This window comes from Notamacropus eugenii, chromosome 7 (genome assembly GCF_028372415.1).
Source record: "Notamacropus eugenii isolate mMacEug1 chromosome 7, mMacEug1.pri_v2, whole genome shotgun sequence".
NCBI classification, from domain to species: Eukaryota; Metazoa; Chordata; class Mammalia; order Diprotodontia; family Macropodidae; genus Notamacropus; species Notamacropus eugenii.
In genome coordinates, this window is record NC_092878.1 from 90,691,926 (window position 1) to 90,710,957 (window position 19,032).

The following is a 19,032-nucleotide window of genomic DNA, read 5'->3' on the forward strand; positions in this document are numbered from 1 at the left end:
TGGGGGAAAATTTTAGTTATTTTCTCAGAAAAAAGTCTCATAATTCAAATATGTTAAGAGATTTGTTAAATGTGTAAGAACACAAGTCATTTTCTAATTTGGTCAAAGCATATGAATAGGCAACGTTTTAAATATATAATGTATTTATTTTCAGTTTTCAGAATTCACTTCCACAAGATTTCAAATTCCAAATTTTCTCCCCATCTCTCCCCTTCCACAGCCCAGGACAGGGTGCAACCAAACCACTCATTTTCCCAATCTGCCCTCCCTTCTTTCAACTTCATTCTTCCACCCTCCTCCCTTCTATTTGTATAGAGGGCAAGAAAGATTTTTATACCTCATTGCCTGTACAGCTTATTTGCCAGTTGCATGCAAAAACAATTTTCAATATTCAGTTTTAGAGTTTTGAGTTCCACTTTCTCTCCCCTCCTCCCTCTCCACCTACCCTCATTGAGATATCAAGCAATTCATTATAGGTCATAGATGTGTAGTCATGCAAAAAGCACTTCTATAACACTCATGTTACAAATGACTAACTACATTTCCCTCTATCCTGTCCTACCCTCCATTTATTCCATTTTCTCCCTTGATCTGCCCCCACAATAATCTTTTGTTCTGATTACCTCTTCCCCCAATCTGCCATCATTTCTATTATCTTCTCTCTTCTGTGCCCTCCCCTCCTCGACTTCCGGTAAAGTAAGAGAAATTTCTATACCAAATTAAATGCGTCTCATTCCCTCCTTCAGCCATGTCCAATGAAAGTAAGGCTCATTTATTCCTTTTCATCAGCTCCATTCTAAAAGCTCTTTCTTGCCTCTTTTTGTGGAATGATTTACTACATTCTATCTCTCCCTTTCTTTTTCTCCCAGTATATTCCTCTCAACACTTTTATTTTTTAGATATCATCCCTTCATATTCAGCTTACCCTGAGACCTCTGTATGTATGCACACACATACACACACCTATACATACAATATACACATTCACACACACACATATAATTGTTAATTAGTGATACTGCACTTGTAATATTTTCTTCTTGACTTGGGGGCTTTGGAATTTGGCTACAATATTCCTAGAAGTTTTCCTTTGAGGGTCTCTTTAAAGAGGCGATCAGTGGATTCTTTTCGTTTCTATTTTATCCTCTAGCTCTAAAATATTAGGGCGGTTCTCCTTGTTAATTTCTTAAAAGATGATGTCTAGGCTCTTTATTTTATCATGATTTTCAGGTAGTCAAACAATTTTTAAACTATCTCTTCTGGATTCTTAGAGGGGCTTTATGATTTTTCATAAAGTCATTATCTTCCATTTCAATATTTAAAGAATAATTTTCTTGAGTGAGTTTTTGGACCTTCTTTTCATTTGGCCAATTATGATTTTTAAGGCATTTTTCTCCCTTTTATCCTTTAGGACCTCTTTTGCCATTTGGATAAGACTAATTTTAAAGGTGTCATTTTCTTCAGCATTTTTGTGGGGTTTCTTTAACAAGCTATTGAGTCATTTTTCATGATTTTCTTGCATCTGTCTCATTTCTCTTTTCAGTTTTTCCTCTACTTCCATTACTTGCTTTTCAACATGCTTTTTGAGTTCTTCCATGGTCTGAGACCATTTTATATTTTTCTTGGAAGCTTTCGATGCAAGAGCTTGAGCTTTCTGCCTTTCTCCAGTGGTATGCTTTGATCTAGCTCTTTGTATGAAAATACCTTTTCACCAAGAAAGTAACCTTCCATAGTCTTATTTTCCCCCTTTTTAGTCGTTTCTCCAGCCAATTACTTGATGTTTGAGCTCTTTGTTAAATGTGTGGTGTACTGCCCCAAGTTTCAGGGGTTTTGTGTAGCAGTTTTCAGAAATATCTCTAGGGACCTGTAAATTCTCAGTTCCTTCAAAATAGCATGATAAAAAGAAGAGGTGTTTACTCCTCTCCTGCTCTGTGCTGGAACTGTGAGTGGGCTTTCCTCTCCACAGCCACTGCCAGAGCTGCTATTTCAGCCCTCTTCCTTGCCTCAGTACTGGGATCCAAATGAGCAACTGGATTTCCCTACCATTTGCAGGCTAAGAGCTCCAGAAGGAGCTGGCCACTGCAGCAGTGGCTGGCCCATCGGGGGCACTGGGGTTAGGGCTGGAGTTGAGTGTGGATCCAGTTCCTTTTCACCTATGTGAGAGAGCTTTCTCAAAGACTTCTGAAGATGTCTTTGTAATTTGTGGTTTAAGAAGTCTAGAAACCACTATAGCTGCCACTGATTCAATGCCCTGAGGCATTCTCCATTCCAGTGTGTATTGGTGTGGCCCATGCTAGGTTGCACTTCACATCAAGCCTGGTGCAATAGACCCTTCCTGTCAGCCTTCCAGATTGTCTTGTGCTAGAAACAGGTTTCACTGTGTCTTTTTGTGCCTTCTGCCACTCTACAATTTATTCAGTGTCTTTTTTACAGGTATTTTGAGGGTTTGGGGGATAGAACTCAGGCAGGTCCCTGTTTCTGCTCTGCCATTTTGACTCCAATAGGCAGCTTTTTAATGAAAAAAAGTCAAAGCTATATATGATCATTTTTAAAAAGCTTTTAAAACATCATTGATTAAATAGTTGCATTTTTAACATTTCTGCGGTGCCATCTCAAATCTATCAGTGTGACTAATATGACAGAAGAAACAAATGATGAATGTTGGTGGGAGTATGAAAAAAGTGGGTCATTGATTCATATTCTGAAGAACAATTTGGAACTATGCATAAAAGACTTTAAAACTCTGTACTTTCTTTTACCCAGCAATACCACTAATAAATCTGCATCCTAAAGAGATAAAAGAAAAAGTAAAACGACCTACATTTATTCATATTTGTAGTAGCCGTTTTGTGGTGGCAACGAATTAGAAATTGAAGGTATGCCCATCAATTAGGTAAGGGTTGAACAAATTGTGGCATATGAATGTAATGGAATACTATTGTGTTGTAAGGAATGATTAGCAGAATGGTTTTCAAAAAATTGGGATGACTTGTATAAAGTGAGGCAAGTGAAATGTGCAGAAACAGAATAACATGGTACACAGTAACAGCAATATTATACAATGATCAACTATGAATGATAGTTATTCTGATCAAGCCATTTCTGAAGGATTTATTATGAAAAATGTCATCCACCTTGAGAAAAATAGATGATGGAGTCTGAATTCAGATTGAAGTATACCTTTTTTATAATTTCCTTAATTTTTCCCGGGTTTTTTTTTGTCTGCTTTTTTGCCTTTTGAAATGTAACTAATATGGATATATGTTTTACATGATTTTACATGTGTAAGAATTAGAAATTGCTTGCTTTCTTAAGGATGGAGGAGTGCTAGGAAGGAGGGTGACAATTTGGAACTGAAGATATTTTAAAATGAATCTTACTTTTTTCCCCCTGTAATTGAGAAATATTTAATGAAATAATGTACTGGGTAAAAAGAGATGAAATATTACCATATAGAAGTTAAACTTGCTCTGCTTCATCTCAAAATAAGCAGATACAGGAGAGTCTCTCTAAGGTCTCCTCCAGTTCTTAATCTATATAGTTCCAAATAGACAGATTTGTCTGATACAAAAAAAAAAGAGCTACAAATTTCCTGATAATTACAAATACCAAAAAGTGGGAAAAACTATCTCAGGAACTTTATAAACTTAAATCTAGATTTTCCTCAAAAACCATGTAGTCTAGTTTTTTAGAAGAAGAAAATGAAACTGCAGGTCACAGAGTGGTACTGGAACCAGATCCAAATCCAGTTCTTTGGTCTCAAAATCCAAACTCTGTAGAACTATGCATGGGTTCTGTAGTAGAATCCCCTCATTAGATATCTCCTAGCAAAGACTAAATGAGTGAACATGTGCTAAGTATGTTGTAAATGACATTGAATGGATGAATATATAATTTTAAAAGAATATTTAAGTTTTTACCATAGACAAAAGACTGTGCAAAACTCCCAAAATCAAAGTGCATAAGAGAGGGCATTTTTGCTCTTATGGAGCTTAAATTCCAATGGAGGACGGAGAGGAGTAAAATATATATAGGAAAGTGTTATAATTGCAAGAGATATTAGTTTTAGAGCTAAAAATAGTGGTTAATTCATCTGTAGGACAGTTGCTTGACGTTTATTTTCTAGAAAAATGATAATATTGGTTTGATTATACTATGCACAAAGCAAAATGTGAAATATGAATTTGAGGGAAGGTGGCAAGGGGCACATGGGTATTGGAGAAGATGGCAAGGTGGTCCAAGTGGACAGCTCAGTAGAATGCAAAGTTTGGCCTAGTCTGTGCTCAACTAGATATAGTAGGTAGTGGGCTATATGAGTTTGTCTTGACTCTCCAATCTATACTGTTCGTCCCCAAACTGAGATTTCCAAAAGTGAGTGGAGCAAATCCTCCAAAGCCTAGGAGCTTAGTGTCTGGAGGCTTTCTCCAGTTGGGAAAAGGGAGATAGCGTCAGAGTCAACAACAACATGTGGTAGATGGGTGTTAATGTTCAGTAAATTTGTTTCACATTAAGTATGAATTTATAATCCTTGTGCTTTCAGGAAATAGTTAAGAAGTACAAATCACATTTTTAGACTGTACCTACTTAGTCAGTTGTTCCCTTTCAAATCAATTTTTATCTTTTATGTCTGTCATAGCCTGCATTGCTAAGACCACTTTGTCAAAATTTTTAACTTCCTTCTTGCAATGTGCTTTGAGTCCACATGAATCAATATAAGTGGGTTAGTTCTCTATTTTGATGTCTTGTGGTTGTTTTCTGTTATATGTTGCATACATGCCCAGGGAAGACAAGACCTCTCTTTATTGTTATTATCAAGTGAGCAAATCACCAACCTCTCTGACTCTTTCCTTCTGCCTCTGACCCTTGCTTGATGTTTCTATGTTTCAACTGATAGTTTCTATGCCTCTCCTTTATCACTCTTTGAAAGAAAAGTAGCTTCTTATTCCTTAGTGTATCCCATTCCTTTCTCTTAAGAAATAATATCAGCTGCTATTTGTTTTGTTTTCTTTAATACTCAGTATATGGATCTCCTTTTCCTTCTCTTCATCCTCTATGTAACAATCTCCCATTATTATCTCTTTACAAAAGCAAAGTCTCCCCTCTTCCACTTCAGATGCAGAAAAGCTAATTGTACAGATAGTTGAATTTGAAAATGGCTGAATGACCAAACTCAAAGAGTAATCACTAATGTTTCAATGTCAAATTGAAGAGGGGTCCCTATGTGAGGCTTTTCCACATCTCTACTGGCAACTTAGATAAAAAGTCACTGGTTAAACGTGCCAATGACATGATGCTGAGAGTGACTTTTCATTAACTTTCTGACAAAACAAGGTACCAAAAAATATTAATCAAACATAGATTGAACTACATGGCCTCAGAGGTATCTTTCAAATTTGAGGTTCTATGCCTGTGACTATTTCATTTGATCCTTACAACAAGCCTAGGAATAAGGGCATTATTATCCTCATTTTTTAAAATAACAAGGAAACTGACATTTGGAAGAAATAAATGACATATTTATGTCTACATGAATATGTCTATATAAATCTACATACGTCTACATAAATATGGCTACATAATTGGCAAATGTGAAGCTAGAATCTGGGTTAAAGTCTCTCCTGACTCCTAGTCCAGTGACTTTTTCAGCAAAGCACACACTCAAATTTCTGGAATGTTTTATGAGTTGTAATTTGTAGAGTTAGTTCTTTATAACAACCACATACAGTAATTAAACTATCATGATGAACATTGTGTGAAGGACAAAACTCAGAGATGTTAAATGATTCATCCAAAGTCACCCAGTAACTGGAACTAGTGCTCACTGTCAACTCCCCTGACTCTTCCCACGCTATCATTGCAGATCATGTCCACACAATTTCAAAACAAATAGATGAAGGGTGAAAATTCAACTGCACATTTTATCTCTACTAACTTTTATCTCCCTCCAACTTTAATGTCATCCCCTCCCACACTGAACTGACTAGTTATCTTGATGTCACAACAGTTCTTAAGCAAGAAACTCAGAATTCATCCCTATTCTTTAATGCTTTTGAAGTAGATCAATTAAATATTTGTCATTCTCTTTGTTTTCTTATGTGTAGCAAGTGCCAGAGAACTACGGTATAGGAGGGAGAATAGGGTTAGAATGGAGCAGAAGACATTTGGCAACAAAACTCAACAGTGGACAATATGGGCTTCTAATTTAAAAAAAAAAAATATTACCAAGATATAACTTGCAATGTTTCTCAAATTTAGGATCTATGTACTAATAAAATCTCACTCCTGGAGTAATCTGTTTTATTTTTAGATAGCTCTAATTGTTAGGAAGATTTTAATTATACATAGCTGAAGTCTGTCTCTTTGCAAATTTCCCACCTAGTTCCTAGTTCTGTCTTTTATCATCCAGAGTCTGATCACTATTAAAAATGCAACAAAACTTTACAAGGTCCAGAAGTAGGCATAGAAGGGCAGTTGTGTTCAGTGCAGGCCCACACAGTGGCTGTTGATAGTGTAATGCCTAGAGTATTAGGCCTGGAGTTCAAATCTTACCTCAAATACTCACTAGCTGATTCCAGTAAACAGGGAGGCAGGAAGATGGACTGAGTTCTAGAGAAGTTCTGATACCAGCTTGCTTTCTGACCTTGGGCAAGTACTTTAGTCTCTCTGTCACCTGAACAAGTCACTACACCTCTGTTTGCCTCAGTTTCCTCAACTATAAAATAGGGCTAATGATAACCATTCACCTCCTATGATTGTTTGAAGGATTAAATGAGTTGACATGTTAAATGCCTGGCAAAACTTAAAGACATATATACACAAATGTATACACATGCCTGTACACATATGCATATATAAACATGACTGCATATATTGTGTATATATACACATATTTATATGTGTGTACATATGCATATACATACATATGTATATACACATATCTTTAAGAGTGTGCATATCTTTAAGATTTGACAAGCACTTTATATATGATATCTTATTTTAGCCTCACGACATACTTGTAGGTACATACATATAAGTATATGCTAAACTTTATTGTTATTAATACAATGCCAAGTAGAGCAGTGATGCTCAGTGAAGATGATATACTTCCCATTGGACATACAGTATTCAACAGAGAGTATTGGATAATAGTTCAATGATCTCTTCAGAGGACATGGGCAGCCCCACATTGTTAGAGGTATTAATTGTTCCTACTACGTGTGTTCCTTCCATTTGTGCAGGCTGGCTGCAAGGGGTTCTGTTGTTCATCCTTTCATGCATGTTCTTTGTTCATATATGATTCTTCCAGGTATGTTCTATCATTCGTGTTCTTTGTGTTCCTTCCTAGTTGGTATACAAGAATATAAGCCATGTGTGCCTCATGGGAAGATTTTTTGGTCAATCTTTTTGTATGCTTTGATTAAATGCCTTGCACACCTTTCTGCTTGATTGGCAAAAGAAAACATCTAGGTAGGAGCATTGAACTTTGGGTAGTTTATCTGAGGGTCTACATGAGAAAGAGGGAGTTGCTACTATATTTGAGAACTCATTATGATGCTTTTCCATTCTAGTATTCAGTGGAGTTTGATGAACAGGAACAAAATTTAGAATAGATATGACATTAATCATGGAGGAACACAAAGTTTACAGAAATCATGAAAAATGTGCAAAAGATAGATCAATCCATTCTTACTATTATTTATACATTTTACTGAAAAAATCCAATTAATATCTGAGCTTGTGGAAGGTGGACAAACACCTTTTCTCTCACAAAACAAATAAGCAAAGAATCTGGCAATAATTGGCATTGTCTGGTTTGATCATTTCACTGATTGAAGGTAGGTGAGCAGAACAAAAGATCTATCTATGTTCATTCCAGTTCTGTGATTCTTTTGTTACTCCTGAATCACCCCATTTCTCCACAGCTTTTATCATTGACTACATAATTTGTAGAAACAGAAGCATGAGTTCCCCTGGCTGCTATTCTCAGTTCAATTCATCCTAGGTCTCTGAGACATAAAAGAGATGGAGCAACTTGCTATAAGAAAATAGTAAATTCAAAGAGGTTACAAGGGCCAAGGGAAAATATTAAATTGCTTAACCCCCTGAGTCCAGAACCTCTAAGCAAATTAAAGTTTTACCCATACTGTTATTTGGCAGGTTATATTAATAAATTGAAAATGGTTATTTCCCTTGTTATCATTCAAGGGAATATCATTCTTTTAGGAATTGGGTATTAGGAAATAGTGTTTAAATCTTTGAAGCAACATATATGTGAAAATGAAAGGCAGTAGTTGGGGAGGCAGGAAGATGGACTGGGTTGTACAGAAGCTCTGATACTAGCTTGCTTTCTGACCTTGGGCAAATACCTTACCCTCCCTGTATGTTAGCTTCCTCATCTATACAATGAGAGTGTTGAACTAGTTGGTCTCAAAGGCAATTATCCAATTCTATGGTTGTAACAATCACAATGTTTTTTCTAATGACTTTTAATTAACTTTGTGGATACTCATTCCACTGACACAAGTTTGCAGATGTAGATCTAGAAGGCACTTTAGAAGTCCTCACATCCAGTCCCTTCATTTTACATGTGAAAAAAAACCCTAAAACTCACAGAGTTTAAGTGAATGATTTATCCAAGGTCACAGAGCTAATGTATCAAAGGTGGAATTGATCCTAGTTCATGATTACAGGTCCCCTGCTCTGTCTAATACACAATGTCAGTAAACTGTCTTCATGAATTGCTATGCTATCTCCTTCAAATCCATCATTGTATCTCTGAAGTTGGTTAGTCTGGTACTTGGACAACAGACTTGTCAAATGTTGTGCTTAAGATGTTTCCAGCTTGGGAGAATTTTCTAAGAATTGCATTCCGTGGAAATAAGCTTTGAGGACTCTCTTACCATGAAGAGCCATCACACAGAACTTTAATAGAACTGTTAAGTATCTGAAAGATAGTGTAATGGAGAAGTTTAAGAGAACTGGTCTTGAAGCAAGGCAGACTTTAGTTCAAGTCAAGCCTTTTATTTATATTACACTGGGAAAGTCAATTAACTTCTCACTCTAAGAGTATAACCTACAGTAGCAAAGATAACTAACTGCAATGGTAGATGATGTGAAATCCATGCCAGTGACATCTAAATTCCAGAACCCATCCACACTCCGAAGTATTTTTGCCTCATAACAAAGGTTGTTTTTTTTTTCTTTTTTTGATAAACTTGCGGTGACTGAGAAGGATGGCAAATTTGAAGGTGTACCATGGTATGAAAGGATACAAAAGTATTCATAAAAGCCAATTATCTTTTTGAAGAAATAGAATAATAATCTACTTTTTAACTAGTCAAATATTTGATTTCTTAGTTTTTCAACCTTTCAATATAGGCATCTTAATATTGCATTATGCTATTCATGGGGTAGAAGGTGTCATCAAATCAGTTTCAAATGGTATATGGGTTGTATGTAAATTTGCAGCAGGCACTATGACACATCCAGGATGCTTTGCTAGCACAGGTTATTAGATCTGCTTTTCTAAAAGGAACACAACTTTTGAGAGGTCACCAATCTTCTTGAATCATATATATCAACAGAGAAAATATAAACAGAGAAATAAAGACCAACAGACAGGGCTTCTAACTGTCTAATCATAAGCAATACATACATCACAGATCAACAAACAGATCTGATCATTACATATATAAATAGTTATCAGAGAGAGAAACACCAACATATGGATTTTCAAAGCCAGAGCACTCCTTAAAGGTTACCCAGAGTCTCATCTGACACACCAACCTTCTTTCAAAGACCCAAAGCCAAATCTCACCTCAGTATATATGCACTTTTCAGACACAAAGTGCATTAAGAGCCTCATGACCCAGTGCCTCATTAGAAATTAGCAAAAGGTGTGGGCCTTCCTAAAAAATAAACCTCCCCTAATCAAGCTTCGCTTAATGGGTTCCACCTGAAGTTTGTTAATAGGTAGGCAAGAACTCTCATTGCCTGTATTTTTTAAATTGCAAAACATTTCTCTGGAGTTGCTAATCAGATGAACTTGAAAATTGTAACTGATTTGGTTTAGATTCTTATGGTCTTAAATTTCATTTTAAAATGTTTTATATTTCAATTTTATCCAGGTAATGAAAATAACTGCTTTTTCCTTCCTGCTTCACCCTTAATTCCTGCACACTTCAATATCTTGGGAATATTTATCAGGCCTAACTAACTCTAAAAATATATATTAGTTGTTTATATCTTATTCAATTACTTCTAACATTTTTAAGGTTAAAATTCTCTTCCACCCACCCCTCCAGGATCTATTGAAAAAGCAAACCATATATTAATTAAAATCATGCAAACTTATTTCCATAATAGCCATGTTGCAAAAATAACAGTAACAATAACAATATGCACACAATAAGAAACAAGAAACATAAAAAAGTGAAAAAAGTATACTTCACTTTGCACTCATATTCATCATTTATCCATCCTTTGGAATTTTCTGGGATAACTGTGGAGATCAGAGTAGCTGAGTCTTTCACAGTTGATGAAGATTACAAGATTGCTCTTACTGTATACAATGCTTTCTTCATTCTTTAGTTTGTATCAGTTCATATGAGTCTTTTCCTAAAACCATAACATTCATTCTTTTTTTTTTTTGATAGAGCAATAGTATTCCAGCACAATCAGATAAAACAACTTGTTCAGTCATTCCCCAATTAATGGGCATCCCTTCAATTTCAAATTCTTTGATACAGACCGAGGATTGCTGAATTAAGGAGTATGAACAGTTTTACAGTCTTTTAGACCAATTAAAAATTTCCCTAACAGTGTACTCATGTATTTATTTTTCCACATCCCCTCTAACATGTGTCATTTTCCTGTTCTGTCATGAATGTTGTTATTTATTAGGCAATCTGATAAGTGTTAGGTGGTACTTCAAATTTACATTTCTCTAATCAATAGGAATTCAGAGCATTTTTCATGTGACTATTAATGGCTTTGATTTCTTCTCAAAACTGCCTGTTTTATCCTTTGACCATTTATCAATTGAGAAATGCCTCTCAATTTTTTTTTAATTCTGGTTCTGTTTCCTATATGTGTGAGGCATAAGACTTTTTTTAAAAAAGAAACTTATTGTAATCATCCTCCACCTCCAGTTTCTGCTTTCCTTCCAAATTTGGCTACACTGGTCTTGTTTGTGGAAAAAAAAGTTTATATTTCATTTAATCAAAATGATCTATTTTACTTCCATTAATCCTATGTCTTGCTTGATCTTTTATCTATAATTTTGACAGTTAAAATTTTCCATGTTCCCCAAATTTGCTGGTAAATCACCGTTATGTGTAAAGCATATACTTGTTTAACCTTACCAGTATAGTATATAGTATGAGATATTAATCTATGCCTACTTTCTGCCAAAATGTTGTCTAATTTGCCCAGAAAATTTTGTCAAATATTGAATTCTTACCTCCAAAGCATGGAACTTTGGGTTTATCAAGCACTAGATTACCATGGTCATTTATTCATTTGCAGGGTGTACCTAATCTCTTCCATTGATCCACCTCTATTTCTTATCCAATACTTTATTGTTTTCATATTACTGCTTTGTAATATAGTTTGAAATATGGCACTGCTCGGCCACCTTCCTTCACCTTTTTACATTGGTTCTCTTGAGGTTCTTGACCTTCTTTTCTTCCAGACGAATTTTGTTATTATTTTCTCTATCTGTATAAAATAATTCTTTTATTACTTGATTGTTATGGCACTGAATTAGTAAATTAATTTAGACAGAATTGAAATTTTCATTATATTAGCTCAATCAGCCATAAACAGTTAATATTTCTTCAATTATTTAGATCTGTCTTTTTGGTAATAGTGTTCATAGTACCTGCATATGTCATGGCAGATAGAGGCATATAGTATTTTATACTATCTTTAGTTATTTTAAATGGAAATTCTCTTTTTATCTCATCCTCCAGCGTTTTGTGGGTAATGCATAACAAAATGCTCAACAGGACTGTTGAAGTCAGCACGATTTCTACCAGTCACTTATAGGATAGGATAATATACATTTTCCAGAAGCACTGTGGCATACTTTGAAATCAGGACACATATTTTAATCCTGCTTTTGACATTTAGAGGCTGTTTGACCATGAACAATCAGGTCTATTAACCTGAAATTTCCCACAAGGAGAGTGGGAATAATTGTTGTGAAACTCAAATGATATAACAAATATGAAGTTGAGCTATTTCTAGATATCTATAATATAGAAAATTGCTTCATTTCATATGAATGTAGATTGTTCTTTGTGGGGAGGAGAAATCAGATTTCAAGGCAACTAATTTTATTTCCCCTCGAATAATTAGTCTCTGATTTTTGGACCTTCATTATCTCATGCCTACATTATTGCAATAGTCTTGGGCAATAAGTCTCTCCTCACTGTAGCTTATCCCCTATTCAATCACCTTGAGTGGATCTCTGCTACCTGAGGGATCAAATAAAAAAATTTCTGATTTTTAAAGCCCTTTATTAACTGACACTTTCATACCTTCCTAGTCTTCTTATACCTTTCTTCAATCCACATACTCTGTAGTCTGATGACATTAGCTCACACAGTACACTTCATCTACTCCTTTTATGTATTTTAAAAGACTGTCCCTCATTCCTGGAATGTTCTCCTTTCTTATCTCTCCCTTCCACCTTTTCTGGTTTCTTTCAACTCTAAGTCAAAATCCCAAGAACTCTATCAGACCTTCTTCAGATAACTATCTTATCTCTGATTATTTCTAACTTATTTTGTACTTAAATCATTTGTACATAGTTTACACTTTGTCTCCATCCTTTAGATTGTGAGCCCATTGAGGACAAAGTTTTTTTCAGGCTTTCTTTATATCTTCTGTGCTTATTATTGTACCTAGCACATCGTAAATGCTTAAAAATGCTTGTTTATTTGACTACAATAGATCTACCTAAAACAATAGGAAACACATGAACATCACAGGTACTCACTGTAATGAGGATATTTACAACCAGAGACACCCTGGTGAAGTGGAGAGAGCACAAGGCATGAATGAAAAAGACCTGTCTTAGAATCCCAGCTCTGCTACTTGGCATCTATATGACAAGTCATTTCAGCTCTTTCAAAAGCAGTTTCCTCAGTCTTCAAAATGAACATACTACCTTCTCTCTCTATGGCACAGGACTGCTGTGTAGCTCAAATGAAAAAATAGGTATGTGTATAAATTCTCCTAAATATTTATATGTATGTATATGTATTTGTACACACACACACACACACACACACACACACACACACACACACACACACACATAGCCACACATTTTCAATGCTGTAGTGGAAACTTCTCCCAGGACAAAATTTGGATAAAAGTGCAATAATGACAGACTCTGGATGATTTCATACTATTTTATACCACCAGCTATGCTCAATAATTAAAATGGAGGAACAAAATTTGTTTCAGATTTCTCTCAATAAGTTTAACTATGTCTGGATATTAGGAAAAAATACCCTTTCATTAGTAGAATCTTCTTCTCTAGATAGATATTTCATAAAATAAATATTGTGTCTATAAGCAGTCATCAAGTCCCCACTTTATTTTTCTCTTTCTAGTTCTACTTTTAAAATATTTTCTGTTTTTTTCATATATCTACATTCTCACATTTTAAATAATTTAAAATCTCGCTGATAAATTCAATTTGATTCATTGACATTTAAATAATAATTGCAGAAATTTATACAGTGTTTTAATGTTTGCAAAGCACTTTACACACATTATATTATTGTGTACTAACTACAATCTTTTGGGATTAGAGTTATCATTATTCCTTTTTCTGATGAAGAAACTAAGACTCAGGTTTAAATGACCTTCCAGGGTCACACAACTACATAATGTCCAAACTGGTACTGAAAATTGAGTCTCCCTAACCCCCAGTAACTTTACCCTTTTGTTTAATAGCCACCCGTAGTCACTTGAAGACAACAACGATATAAATGAATATTATGACCTACTCTCCAATCAAAGAAACAAAACCAAACCACTGTTACTATGTGAAAGGCACTGTGCTATTTATTGCGTATAAGGAGATAAAATTAAAGAGAGGCCCTGGCCTGAAGGAGCTAAATTCCTATCAGAGGGATAGATAAAACATGTGAACCCAAAGGTGAAAAGAGAGAAAAGTGCTTTAGTACAGATTAAACTTTCAGATAGAAAATGCCCTGTCACATAATAAATAGAGAGCTTTTCTTAGAATGAAGTAGATCTGAGTTCAAAGCCTGCCTCTGACATGCACTGACTGTATGCCCCTGACCAAGTTAGCTTCTTACTGTCCCAGGAAAATAAGGCTATACGTTATAGAAAATGTGTGGTATGCACTGGTAGAAAATATTTCCTTATCAGGAGTTCCCTATATCAATGAAATCAAAGGGGGTGATTAAATTAAAAATCTATATAAATTTGATAGTATATAAGTGTGATTTGTTATTAGACTATATGATATAATCACATAAATTATCCACAATCTTTTTGGAGCTAGATCACATTTGAAAATTATTGTTTACTTCCCTTCTAAAATGTAATATTACTTTCTGCACAGAAATCTTTGTTGTGTAGTTTCTGATGTCATTGTTATCTAATATTATGTTTCACCTGTCTGGGTTGATTTCTTATCTGAATTCATAAACTCCTTCAATTAAAATAAATTAAGTAGTTACTATGTATCAAGTACTAGGGTGGGAACTAGAGAAAAAAAGACAGAAGAGAAACAGTCCTTATCCTCAAGGAGGAATTTAATAAACGTTTGAGGCAATGGTGTGTGCATTTTGCAACATCAACTAAATCACACCTTCCATCATCTTGTGATGTTTTTCTATTGCCAGCAATGGTTAGTTACAAAATTTCAGAATTGTTTGAGTACACTGTGGTCCTAATGAGTTAAGGAATTTCCATGAATTCTCCAATTAATCTTAGTTTTTTTCATATTCTAGACCATTGTTTATATTATCTGTATATTTTTATGTCAATTGAAGATAAAAGTGTCAAATACCAATAGAGTATTAAAAAAAAAGCCTTTAAAAATCATTCTGTTAATTTTCACTGGTGTGAATATTCTCATCACTGAAGGACTTCTTGCCTTCCCATTGTGGTGGGGGGGGTGTAGGGAAGACGTGAGAGAATTTGGAACTCAAAATTTTAAAAACCAATGTTAAAAAAATGATTTTCCACATTACTGGGACAAAATAAAAATAAAATGTTTTTAAAAAGAAATGCAAAAAAGAAGTAAAACAAGCATATCCATAGTATTATTTACTACTTGCTATTCCATTTCAATGTATAAAAAAGTTATCATGTTTCTTTCCCTTTTTTTTGAAAACTGGTACAAATACTTGAAAGTCTCCAGTCATCTGACTCTTTTCTGGTTTTCTGTGATCTTTTGAAGATCACTGACAACAATTATATCTACACATTCTTTCATATGTTCCTTCATATTGGAATGCTATTTCTCCAAAGAATCAACATAACTTTTCTCTGTACTTCTATGGTTTCTCTAAGTCTCATTTGTTAATATTCTCAGGCTTAAGGACCCAACTCAACGTATTATCAAAAGGCCTACATTGAATCCTTGCTCCTTCACTTATTGCTGCTTGACTTTAGGAATGAGATTAATATCAATGAAGTTCAGTTTCTTCACCTGTAAAACTACAGCTTACATGGAATATTGGCTGTATAAGTGACCTTAGATACAGAGTTGGAAGGAAGATACATGATCATCCAGTCCAACCCTTTCATTTTACAGGTGAGAAAGTTAGGTCAAGGTCAAGAGAGGTCATGGAAAAAGTGAGATTTGAACAAAGGTCCTATGACTTATGAGCCAGTATGCTTTCCAGTAACCAAATTTCATTCCTAGGTTATCTAATTGAGGAATTAATAGCACAGATAGGTGAATTGAGTTACCCAAGATCACAAAAATAATAAATGTCAGAGTTGAGATTATAATTCACTTTCTCTGAGTCTTATTTACCTGCTAGCACTTTTTCAACTATAGTTGTAAGACTCCAACTGACTCTGAATAGGAAAAAGGATGACAGGGAAAAATCAAACAGATTCCTACCACAACTGTCAGTATAATTAGATGTAAGAAGGATGGCTATATAGTTATATTATTTATGGTGTATCCACATCAGGAGTCAGTGAAAATCAGCTAAGAGCAATCCTTGGTGTTAGCAGCTAAGAGGAACCTGGGACTGGAGACTGTCATGTTACAGAACCAACCAAACAGTGAAGGAGATGGGAATGAGTTAGGCATTCAGACAAAAAGACATCATATTTTGAAATCTGAGTAACTCTAGGGCAGGGATAGGGAAGCTGCAGGTTCGAGGCCACATGGGACCTTCTAGGTTCTCAAGTGCATCCATTTCACTGAGTTTCATGTACTCTTTGAAGTTGGGAGTCAGTCAAAGGGCCACTCTTAAGGACCTAGAGGGACCCATGTGACCTCAAACCTCAGGTTCCCCAAATCTGACCTTGAGATTTATTCTGTGGAACGTTCAAGACTACTATTGGCTCATTTAGTAGGTTCTTTTTTGTTGTTTTTCTTCTTCCCAACCAATGTATTTTTACATTATTTCAAACTGTTTTTGTAAGCGTTTTAGTTAATATATTGGGTGATTTGGTATTTGGGGATGGGCGTTAAAGTCAAGAGACATGTAAAGCTCAATCCCACCCAAAATTTACCCTTTATACCATAAGATATCTCTGACACAAGAGTTACACCAAGACATTTTAAAATGGAGAGTCAAGTAATCCTTATGGGAATTCTATCAACATGGAGGCCTAATACAATATTTGGCATGCTGTGGTTGTTTCTAGTCTAATAGTGTTGATTTCATGACTAATGCAAATCCATCACCTATTCAAAGAATATCAGCATTGGAAGAGACTTCAAGGGCATCTATGTCAACATACTCAAAAATGAATCTTCACTGCAACAGAGAAAAGTGGTCATCCAGGCTTGGCTTGAAGAGCTATTCAATGAGAGACAACTCACTTTCATCCAAAACAGTTCACCAATTTATTAATAAGTATTTCCATAGTTCATGCCTAAATACACTTCTTTGCAACTTTTAGACATTATCCCTAGTTATGTCCCCTAGAACCAAGCAGAATAATTTAAATCCTTTGTTTAATGGCAGCCTTTCAAGTACTTGAAGGCAGCTTCCATGTCACATTCAAATTTTTTTCTAGCTAAACGTACTTCGTTCATTCATCAATTTTAGGTATCAAGGAACTGAGGCTCTTAACCACTTTGCTTACATTGCTTTGGATATTATCTAATGTTCTAATCTCTAGTAGTTGTAATGGAAAACATTGCCCCCACTGCAATCTAAGGAAGAAAGGGTGAGAAAGAACAAAAATTTGTTAGTGACTACTATGCGCAAACAGTAAACTACATGCTCTACCAATACTATGTCATTCTATTCTCAAAATAATTCTAAAAGGTATGTGTTATTATTATCTTCATTTTACTAGTGAGGAATCTGAGGCAAAGGAAAGTGACTTGTCCAGGGTCACACAGATAGTAAGTGTCCATGAATGGATTTAATTTTGCATCTTCCTCGCTCCAGAGCCAGCATTCTATCCACTGTGCCATTTAGCTGCCTAGGGCAACTATTGAGCACGGAATACAAGTAGACTCTCTATGTGATTTTCATCATAGGCAAGATGTGAAAATAATGTCTACTCTTTCTGTCCAGTGAAGGTTTTGAGCTTTCATGAAAGCACAAGTGACTTAAGTGACTTAATACACAACATGTCATGAAAAGGGCAATTTTCTCACATGAAAATGTGAGTCTACAAAATGGGATATTAAAACAGGACCACTTTTGACTTTAGAGTTGTTTGTCTATCTTCTTTATTCCAATTTCTGACTCACTTAGCAATTTAATGGCAAAAACCATGTCTTCTGTTCTTCCTATACTTAGAGTTCTGCACTCAGTTGTCACCTCAGTGCTAACACATGTCAAATAATTAGCAATATTTATTGTTGTTGTTGATGACAATAGTGAAGAGATCCGGGGTGAACAGAATATATAAACATACATATATATATTTATATAAACATACATATACATATTTATTTATTTATTTTAACATACACAAACATATATATGTATATACACAGATATATTTATACGTATAAATGAAGTATCACAATACTTGAGAAGAAAAATTGTGTAATGGATGGAGAGCTGGCCTTATATACTTGAAAAGGCATTCTAATTGTAATGGTAATTATGAAAATAAATAATATTGTGGTTTTTTACTTTTTTATTTTTTTATTTTTAACACAGTCTATAACAGATAAAGCAATTCAGACTTTTGGTCAGATGATACAAAATATGGACCACAAAATAATATTTTTTTAAACATTAACCAACTGAAACACAGATAATATTTATGTTGCTAACTTTACAAACTCTTCACCTAATTGTCTCCACAGTATTACTAAGAATTAAAGGACCCTAACTTAATGTTGTTGGTCTAAAGTCCTATGCCTAATAGCTTAATTTTAGACAACCTCGGATGTTCCCCTATCCCTAATCTATAATTGAATAGATCTGGTATTAAGCTTACAAACCTTTTGACTATAGGAAATTGCCACCAATAGTAAGGACATTGCAGGGATACAATATCTCCCCAACTTCATGTCAATTCCAGGCAGGATTAGATTATCCACTTGCCTTCAGTGAGGCTTGAAGTCTACCAGGTGTCAGTGGGGAAATTGAGTCAGGAGAATCCCACCTCAGACCATGCTGAACAGCTGCTCTCCCACCCTTCCCTTGAGATCACCTATGCAGTTCATACCAGCATCTTATCAGCTTACTGGAATCATGTATTGGAGCCACAGATAGCCTTTTTTGCTACCCATACCTGGAGTTAGACTCAGAAGAACATTTACTTAATAGTCCCATAGCATCTAAAAATGACAAATTCCAATAACCAGGTTTCAAATATGATTAT